Source organism: Helobdella robusta (assembly GCF_000326865.2).
Source record: "Helobdella robusta unplaced genomic scaffold HELROscaffold_2, whole genome shotgun sequence".
Lineage (NCBI taxonomy): Eukaryota > Metazoa > Annelida > Clitellata > Rhynchobdellida > Glossiphoniidae > Helobdella > Helobdella robusta.
Window position 1 is genome coordinate 1,020,802 of NW_008704083.1, and position 11,423 is coordinate 1,032,224.

Genomic DNA, 11,423 nt, shown 5'->3' on the forward strand with positions numbered 1-11,423 from the left:
GAAGGTTTGTCTAATTTCTTAATTGATCGATCATTTGTTCGTTTTGTATGTTGTTATCAGGTAGCCTCACTCGACAGGAGTGATTGCGTTCTTTTGTTGCTATATTGTATGGTTATCATCGATTAACTGTCGTTTCACATAATAACAATTATTCTTTTTGCTTTCAAACGAACGTCAAGATTATGAGATTACGATGAAGTTTTGCTTTGAAGAGTTCTCCGATGTTTTTCTTGTGCATCTGCTGGGAACGATAGCGTAACGAGCGTTGAATGCATGAATCACATAAAAAGACGCTGTGAGTGAGATTGACAGGCAAATTTAATCTCATGGAAGTTGAGTTTATACATTTCTTCAATCGTGTTTGTTAATCCTAGGTTGTTGAACGTATAGTTAATGAACAGATTGAGTAATTAATGAATGGGCGAACTCGTTAACTGCTCGCTTCTCCCGTCAAAAACTTTCGTTTTTATTTTAGGCCGTAGCCAGTCAAATTGTCTTGTCTTTAGCTTATCTGTTAATTTACACGTTTATTAACGTTTCTCAACGACGAAGAAATGAATAGCAAGAGTACAATGCGATGTTCTTATTGGATTAATAATTATTTATTATTATATTTGTATATCATTAATTATATTTATTTACGTATAACAGCAAACATAAAAACCAATTTGTTGTGCAAACATTCGCAAACATATGTTACGAACGAACACGTTTGTTCGTTCTGCCGTAAGAACATAGTCCATGAATAAAAGTGCCACAAACGCCCTTTTCATAACAACACCCTGCTCATATTGGCTCGATGGCTCCGATGCATTTATTGTTAAATAAATAATGCAATAATAACTCTGATATAAGAAGACAATTTCATTAAACCAGATGTGGGAGATGTCAGTTTTATGCTTAATTGTGCAATTTGAACAAACTGGCGCGTGCCAAAGCCGGCACGTGCAATTCCGTCTTAATTGATCGCCACATTAGGAATTCGCAAAACAAACAATTGTTACCGCATGCATGAGTAGGTTTGTATGCGTGCGGGATTTGTAATGAAATATGAAGTATTGTATCTGTCTGTACATTCAGATGTCCAGCTAATGTTTCGAATTTGTGATTAGATATCAGTCTTTAGCCGATAAAATTGACCACAAACCACCTAGACATGTAGATTTTATTTCGTCTTTTGATGAAAATAAGAAATGATTAAAAGAAAACTCATTCTAACAAATTAACGTCGAATTTTTAATAAAATTCAATGGAAAAGCTTACGAAATATGTGATTATATTAGGTATAAAATGCCGATGTATCATGTATAGGATATATTACTGTGTCTTCGTTCTTATATTAACCAAAACAAAACAACGGAGATAGAAAATGCAGGAAATAAAAATACATCAATACTATCAAAATACAACGTTTTTGTACATTATTTAGCTTCTTTTGGCACTATTTATAGCGCTTTCTTGACACCTTTTTACCACCTTTCTACCACCTTTCAGCAAACGACTTGAAAAGTCGGAATTGAGTTAATTTGCAGAGCAGCTCTGAGAGGCAATTATCCAATTTCGCAAACTTAACTTACTACCGTTAAATATTTAAACGACCCAGATAAACAACAACAACATCGAAATAAAAACCAAAAAATAAAAAAAAGATTCTCTAATAAACGTTCAAAACCACAAAAAATTCAAAATGAAAAATTAATCAACCATTATCAGCGTAATGAAATACTGTGTAAGATTGTAGGCTGTATAGTATATATATATATATATATTTTACAATATTCTATATATTTATTTATAGAATATTGTAAAAATTATGGTCTATTACCAACATATATATATAATTCTACCGAATGTTTGGCGTTAATATGTTTGTAGTTCGTTTTTTCGATTTTTCTCACTAAAGTTTTTTGGTGAACGTTTAGTTTATTAAAATTCAAAATAAACTTATTTTTCGAATTCATGCTGCAAATAAGGCCATATTTCGATTCCGAATGAATCATCGTCAGTGCTCCTTGCTGTATATATAGGGAAATATTGACTTTGTCAAGATTAACTTTGACGCTGTCAAAATTAACTTTGGTGTTGTAAAATTGGACTTTGATGCGAATTAGGTGTCAGGTTTCTTAATTGGCTGGTCATCTTCTTTGGTCTCCTTTTCTTCATCGATAGCATCATAATCTTCTTTGTCACTATTTACGATGCTAGTTTTTATTACTTCTTTGTTTTCGTTGTTGGTTAAGCGCCGGGTTGGAAGTGAGGTTGTCATTTTTTGTTGTATATTAATTGAATTTTTTAAATAAAATTTTAACAACACGAAGCCGTTTTGTTTCAACTTTATTAAACTGTGAAACAAACAGTTGAAACAAAACAGCTTCGTGTTGTTGAAATTTTATTAAAATAACTTCTAACTGCAAAATGGGGTGTAATCTTCAACCGTACATGTTTATCTGAGAACCTCATACCAAATTATATATATATATATATATATTTACAATATTCTATAAATTCTACCGAATGTTTGGCGTTAATATGTTTGTAGTTCGTTTTTTCAATTTTTCTCACTAAAGTATTTTGGTGAATGTTTAGTTTATTAAAATTCAAAATAAACTTATTTTCCGAAATCAATTAATTGAAAAAATGAACTACAAACATATTAACGCCAAACATTCGGTAGAATTTATAGAAGATTGTAAAAATTATGGTCTATTACCAACATATATATATATATATAACAAGAAAGACGGCCACTTTGATATGGAGCACGAATATGTTATGAATGTGTATGAATCTATATGAATGTGTATGAATCTATATGAATGTGTATGAATCTATATGAATGTGTATGAATCTATATGAATGTGTGGACATGAATGTGCGTGCATGAGTGAATTATGGATCTAACGTACTTGAGGGAGCATGAATATGCTTCGAACGGTAAACTTTTTACGGTAAACTTTCAAAATGAAAATGAATGTGTGTGATAGTTCTTTTACGGTAAACATTTTATAAAAATAGAATTTGTTTTGTAATAGACTTGCTACGATAAATTTTTCATATTGAGTTAATAACATCATGATTCTCGCATTTGCCTATGTAATGATCCTTTAGCGATAAACTTTTTAAAATATGCCAAAATTGATATTTGAATTTGTTTCTGTAATGAACCTCTACTGTGAATTTTTCATGTCGATTCAATCTTTATTTATTTAATTGTCAATATTATGGGAGGCGAACATTATTTAAATAAATAAATAAATAAATAAATAAATAAATAAATAAATAAATAAATAAATAAATAAATAAATAAATAAATAAATAAATAAATAAATAAATAAATAAATAAATAAATAAATAAATAAATAAATAAATAAATAAATAAATAAATAAATAAATAAATAAATAAATAAATAAATAAATAAATAAATAAATAAATAAATAAATAAATAAATAAATAAATAAATAAAAAAATAAATAAATGTGTGTGTGTGTGTGTGTGTGTGTGTGTGTGTGTGTGTGGGTGAACTTGTGGTAGAATTATTATATGTGTCTTATGCGGGCAATTAGTTTGCAAGCAAGTGTGTCTGATTAATGGTCAGCCCGCCTACTTAAAAACGTGTCTGTTGGCGGGGGCAATGATTCAGGTTTATTATAACAGAAGTCGGTGATTTTGTCCATAAAACAGAATTTTTAGCCATTTTTATGTATTTTATGTATCTTTTGTCTTATTTCATTATTTTTTTTTCATTATTTTTGTTGTTTGTGTTTTTCATCTTTCATTATTTTTCATCCACGTCCATTTTTTATTTAATTCTATCACATTTTTCTAAATTTTTTGTACGAAAATACCGAAAAAAGATGTAATGTATTATATTATATCAGACGAAGATAAAACGAATTTGGGAAGTGAATGAGTATACAAAAAATTGTTCCTTGAAATCAAAATAAAGTAATGCTAAAAAGAACACCCATGAATATGTGCTTGGGGTAGCACTACTTCGAAAAAAACTTAGAAAAAAAAGATATCGCTGGGAAAAGAAATAGAGTATAAAAATTGTATAATGCAAGAAAATATACGCCAAAGCAGTACAACAGCAGAGTACAATAAACAGTAAAAGCACTAGACAATAAAAAATAATGCTGGATCAAAAACTGTGCTAGGTGCAGAAACAAAGTAGGGCCAAACAACACAACAAAAGCAGAAAAAAAATACTGTCACAAAAATGTACGCCAGCGAAAGCATCAACAACATCCACGCAACTACGAAAGTAACTGTACTACGACTTGTAGTAGTAGAAGTAGTAGTAGCAGTCATCGTCGTCGTCGCCACAGGAGCCGCAGTAGCCGAATTAATCACGTCCTTAACGGTACGTAAATTAGCCGGAGATGTAATGACAGGTTTTAATGATGCCAGAATTTATGCCATGTGTCTCTACTACTGATTGCATCCTAGAAGTGAGTGAATGAATATATGAATGAATGAATGAATGTGTGAATGAATGAATGAATTAGTGTGAGAACGAACGAATGAATCAATAAATGAATGAATGATTGATTGATCGAAAAAAGAAATGGATGATTTAACGAATAATTGAGCTCATGATGGTGAGTATTTATGTTTTTATACTAACTAAATTTCAAGACGGGCGAATGAATCTTTGACCGAATGAATGATTGAATAATTATACATAGAAAAGAATGAATGAATGGTTGATTGACAAAATTTATGTATGGGAAAATGAGTGAAGGAATGACTGAATGTAATAGTAGGTTCAACGTCCTCGCTAATGTTTTTTTTATTATAAATGCTGATGTACAATCACCTTGGTATCGCAGCGATGGTATCAACTTTGGGTTAAATATTTACGATGATTAATAGTAACAAATAATAATAAGACTAATAATAATAATAATAATGAACAATTCAATAATAATAATAATAATAATAACAATAATAATAATAATGAACAATTTAGGAAAAGTAAGAAGTAAGAAGAAAAAAAAATATCGCGAAGAAGAACAAGTTGTTGATGACGATGATGCTGTTGTTGGTGATGATGATGATGACAGTGGTGTGCTATCGGTGATGATGATAATGATAGTGGTGATAACGACGACGATGATGATGATGATATGTAAGAACGGGATAGATGGATCGCGTTCGTTCATTCTTCCTCAGAGATGAAATTGATGTTTCAACGTTCTTTTGGCAATGACTTTCTGATAATTTATTACATATTATTAATTATTATTATTATTATTAAATTATTATTATTATTTTATTATTGTTATTATTATTGTTATTATTATTATTATTATTATTGTTATTATTATTATTATTATTATAGTTACAGCAATAACGGTCATCATTAATTTAAATTATTGGCAACTTACCCAGGAACATGCATAGGTATCTAGCCATCATTAATCACTCGAGAATGTGGTTTGACTTGCAGTTGAACCCGGCTACCACGCATTAGCATGATTTCTTATAAGCGGCAAGACTCAATGAAAGATGGAAGAAAAAACTACTGCTACTATTACTACTACTACTATTACTAATACTACATTTAATACTATTACTACCACTACTGCTGCTGCTACTACTACTACTACTACTACAACAACTACTACTACTACTACTACTACTACTACCACTACTACTAAAACATTGAGTGATTAGAATATCATTCATCACCATAATTTTCATTCATCCAATAAGACTATCAATCAATCTCAGTTTCATCCTTTCCAACTTCATCATCGTCACCACCATGACAACAACAACAACAACAACAACAACAACAACAACAACAACAACAACAACAACAACAACAACAACAACAACAACAGCAACAACAACAACAACAACAACATTAATAATAACAAAGATAATAAATAATAATAATTATGACGTAGATTGGGTTGATGGTAGGAGAGTGGCATCTATAAATAATCTTTTTCGGAGGCTAAAAATGTTAAGAATGGCTTGTTGTATGCATGTCGACCGACGAGTTGTTTATGATTGGAGATTTTTTCTTTGTATCTTTGTTTATTTTCATCCTTGTATTGTTGTTTGTTAGTTTGTATGTATGTATGTATGTATGTTTGATTGTTTGTATGTATGTTTGTTTGTATGTATGTTTGTTTGTTTGTACGTATGTATGTTTGATTGTTTGTTTGTATATTTGCTTGTATATATGTTTGTTAGTATGCATGTTTGTATGTTTGTTTGTATATTGTGTATGTTTTTGATTTAATACATGAAATATTGAATGCTTGCAAAAAGGCGTTTGTTGTGATCGTACATCAAAAATGTATTTCACCTGCTGCTGTTTGGTCTTCTGTAGCTACTATTCATTCATTTTTCATTCATTCCTTCTTCCATTCATTCATTTATTAATTAATTTACTCATTCATTCATTCATTCATGCATGCATTGTATCATCTTCTTATTTAGTCACGTGTTCATTCATTTCTGTAACCAAATAATTATTGATTTAACAATCTATCTTATAATTAATTAATTAATTTATTAATTAATTAATTCATTCATTCATTTAGTTTATTTATTTATTCGTGCATGAATTCACTCATACATTCATTCACACATTCCAACATTTCTTCTTTTTTTATTGTCTGTTCTCCTCAAAAATGTATTAATCGTTGATCATTTTTTTAATAGATTTTCCTGAAAGAATCAACAAAAATAAAGAAAAAATATATTTTTGAGAAAAATTTGTAAAGAATAATTTTTAACGGATATTAATTAGGAAAACACGGAAGTTTTGTTTTTCTTTTGTTTGTAATAAGGTGGTGGTGGAAAAAGCTGTTGAGCAAGCAAAAAAACAAAAAATCGTATATGCTGTTTGCCCTGTTTGTTCTTAACGTTTGCTCGGCGTTCACCGGCCGATAAAACAATACCATTAACAACATACTTATTTGCCTGTTAATGTGTATGTGTGTGTGAGGAGAGAGAGAAAGAAATGGAGAGAAACATGTGTGTGTGTGCGTGTGTGTGCGTGTGCGTGTGTGTGTGGTGTGTGTGTTTGGTGTGGTGTGGTGTGTATGTGTGTGTTAAAAGATTGTACTGTAATGTTTGTCTTTTTTATAACTGTTGATGACACTACCACCATTCATTGGTGATATCACTGAGAGATTTTGAATGCCGTTGCTCATAATGTGATTAGTGACGCTGCTGAAGTTGACGACGTCATCGGAGTTAAGCTGATGACGTCATAGCGGTTTCCGCTATTGTTTGTTTAATGTGATTGATGTCGTTGGCGAGGTTGTTGTTATTGTTGCAAGAGCAAGACACTTCTAGCCAACCGACCAGCCTACTGAATCTCTATCTTGAAGTGCAATAAATCTGAATTACACATATATAAAACAAGCAGACGCACACACGCACGCACGCACATCAGCACTCACGCATGCACATACACGTGGGCACACATACATACATACATATATACAAACACACACACAAACAGGCATACATACACGCGCGCGCACACACACACACATACGCACATAGATACACGCACACGCGCATAAGTAACATTTTTTTGTCAACTGCTCATGTTTTAAAGCACTATTTAATAGAGCTCTATGAATATAAATATCCTGAAACTTATCAATTATTCAATAGAAAAAATGGATGGGGAGAGAGAGAGAAAAAGAGAGAGAAAGAAGAGAGAAAGAAAGAAAGAGAGAGAGAGAGAAAGAGAAAATAAATAGACAGACGAAAAGAGAATGTTGAAATAGAAAGAGGGAGTAGGATTGAGACGGAGAAAAATTAAAAGAAAATGAAGCCTTATGGCAATTTATCTATCACTTGAGGTGTTTGTGCAGTAAATGACTTTTCATAATATAACAATCATTCATCCATTCAATCATTCATTTGTTCTGTTCGTTCGTTCGTTTATTCATTCATTTATTCATCCATTCATCTATCTATCCATCATTTTATTGTAGTCATCGATATGAAGTGCGTTTATCATACCCTTTCTGGAATGAATAAAATCTTCACACGCTGAGTGTACTTATTAGGTGTTTGTTGATACTTTTTGTATGTTATTTTGCATTTTAGTATGTTCGTTTGCATGTGTTTGTTTGTATGCATGTTTGTGTAATTTTGTATGAGTGTTTGTATATATTTGTAAATATGTGTACGTGTTATTGGTAAATATGTTTGTATTTTTTTGATAACTGTTTGTATGTTTAAGTATGTATGTCTAAGTTGTACGTTTGTATATGTGTTTGGGTGTATGTTTGTGAGTTTTATTTATGTTTGTTTTTTTTCAAGGGGTTGTATGATTAATTCTTACAAATTTATGTTTGCAGGTCGAATACACTTTTGTATGTTTGTATATAAAATTGATTTTATTTTTGTTGTACTTCACAGGTCATTGCCACCTACCCTTATCACACACACACACACACACACACGCACACACACACACAAACGCACACACACACACAATTCATTTAATTAGCTAACTGTTAAGTTTATAACAAACAAAACACTCATTTCTTTATTAATTTTGAGTGATGTCAAAACGCACACACAGAAAAAGAGAAGGAGAGATAGAGAGAGAGTGAGAGAAAGAGAGAGAGAGAGAAAGAGAAAGAAAGAAAGAGAGAGAGAGAGAGAGAAATAAAGAAAGAAAGAGAGAGAGAGAGAGAAAGAAAGAAAGAAAGAGAGAGAGAAAAAAAAACTGGCTCAAATGTCGAATCGCCTCATTTCATAGGTTAATTATATTTTTAAGCATTATGGGAAAGATCAAGAAGGTATTTTTACTAATAAAAAATTAGTGTTATTATTATTACTGTATGGTAATTGTGTTAGTATTTTTACTAGAGTTTGTTGACAGAGAGTTTATCATAGCAAGGGTAATTTATTAAGATAGGTAGGCTGACAGACGAGGAATGAACTGCCATGTATACTATTTTTTCTGTTCTTTGCTGCTTTGTATGTAAGTCTGGTTGTTTTGTATGTTTGTTTGTATGTTTGTTTGTTTGCATATTTGTTTGTATGTATGTGTGGTTGTTTTGTTATTTGTATGTTTGTTTGCATGTTTGTTTTTATTTTTCGCGCGTCTGTTGTGATCAATCTTGATCGATGAATCAATTTTCCTCCGTTGTTTATATTGTTTGTTTGGGTTTGATTTGTATGTTTATTTATTTTTATTTGTTTGTATGTTTGTTTTTAATTTTTGTATATCTTTCTGTTTGTTTTTTTGTATAGTCAATGTTTTTTTTATAAACTAATGATTTTATTTGCTTGTTTGCGATCATATATTACTCGTTAAGAATGGACATTATAAAGGTTGCTGAATGTTTAAAAATGTGTACATTATATCTTGCGATCAAAATATTTCTTCTATAAAAAGCCAAAAATCTAATATTTATATTTCTACAGAGGAAAAAAACAAAAACAATTTTTTCAGAGCCTGATCTGATTACTTTGAAATTTTTTTCAGGAAAAATCTCTTCAAGAAATCAAGAACATCTATTGGATATCGATTTAATTAAGCTTTCACTGTACATCTGTCCAATGGTTACCCGTGCTAGGAATATGTTTGTGTTTCAGTTTTTCTATCTCATTTTTTTTGCTTTGTTTTTTGTATGTTTTTTGTTTGTACGTGTGCAGTTTCTTTGGATTTTTATTTTATTTTCATACCTTGGTATTTGGATGTTATATTTTTTCAAATATTATAGGTGTTTGTTTTTTTGTATTTTTGTATATACATTATTATTATTATTATTGTTATTGTTGTGTTTGTAAGCGTCTTTTAATTAGACCTCAGAGGCGCTAACGATTATTGCAGTACATTACGAAAAAATTCCTTCGACCAAGAGCCAAGTTTGTGTCAGGTACAAACAATAAACCTGAATTGTTAGAGCGCAATGTCTGACTCAGCAGTGGCATTGTTCAAAGAATGATTCTGTCAGTTAAATATTTAGGGGCAACTCACTTAATACATTTAAAACCGTTAAACATATTTTGAAAATAACTCTTTGATAAACCGGAAGCTAGTGAAGAGCAAACAGAATCGGCATAACGTGTTCGTATTTAAGGTTGCTTGAAACCAACCTTGCGGCCAAATTTTAAACCGACTGCAGCCTAGACATATTTACATCAAACAAGCCGTAATATATATTATTTCAATAGTCTATTTTTGAGTGGATGAAGAAATGAACAAGAAGTCATTGAAGAGTACGCTTGCTTAAAGATCTTTTGATGCGCCTAAGCCAACGCAATTGTCCAGAGCATTCATTCGAAACTGCCCCTGTGTGAACGTTAAAAGACGTGTTACTACCAAAAACAAATCACAGGTTGCGAGCAGATGTGCAAAAATTTAATGTCAGAATCACCAAGTCTGATAGACTCAATGTTCATTTTTTCCAAATGTTGCCTGGTGCCAACCGGTAAAAACTGAGTTTTTGATTGATTCAATTTAAGCCACCATTTTACCACCATCCACTCATTAATTTTTGAGAGAAATGACCTGAGTCTGCAGACCGGGTCATCAGAGCGACGAAGCATAATGGCATAATGATCTGAATATCATCAGCAAAACCGTGATGTTTGAAATTATATCTGTAAATAATTTTGAAAACATCTGCTGTGTATATGTATGTTTTGTATGTATGTATGAGTGTGTATATGTGTGTGTTTGTGGTATGTACAAAACTAAACATACAAAAACATAAAAAAAACATGCAAAATAATGCAATGGCACGCTTCTCTCTCTATTAATGCCATGATATGTATCCATATTTTGTGCACGAGAGGATGGAATTTGACTGCCATGGAGCTGACAAGCTGAGCAAAAATGTTCTTTTTGTTATCATTTTTTGATGTTTTTCATTTAATATAAAAAAACATTTTTTAGTTTTATAAATATTTTTAAAAATTTTTTCACGTTTAAAATTCTTTCGTACGAAACGACATGTAAGTATTTTTGAGTTTTGAGTTGATTTTATATGTAAATAAGAATTAATTATTCAACAATTTCATATTTTTTATAAATGTAAATAAGAATTAATTATTCAACAATTTCATATTTTTTATTCTCTCTCTCTCTCTCTCTCTCTCTCTCTCTCAATTTTTATCACCGTTCAAAATTGGTAGCAATGTCCGACAAACTAACTGGAACATTAAAAAAAATACCCTTCGTCTTATCTCATTCTCTTTCTTTCTTTTATTCTAGTCTCTTTCTTTCTATTCCCTTTCTATATCAATTTCCACCTTACTGTCTTCTGTTATTTTTATTTTCCCTAACACATTAAAAATGGTAATGGTAAATCTAGCCAACATAAATGTTGCAAATTCTTCCACTACATTCTATCACCGGCTTCGTATTGTACCACAGGTTAGTACAATGAGTTACAACGCCTTTGCCAATGCCAACTCAATT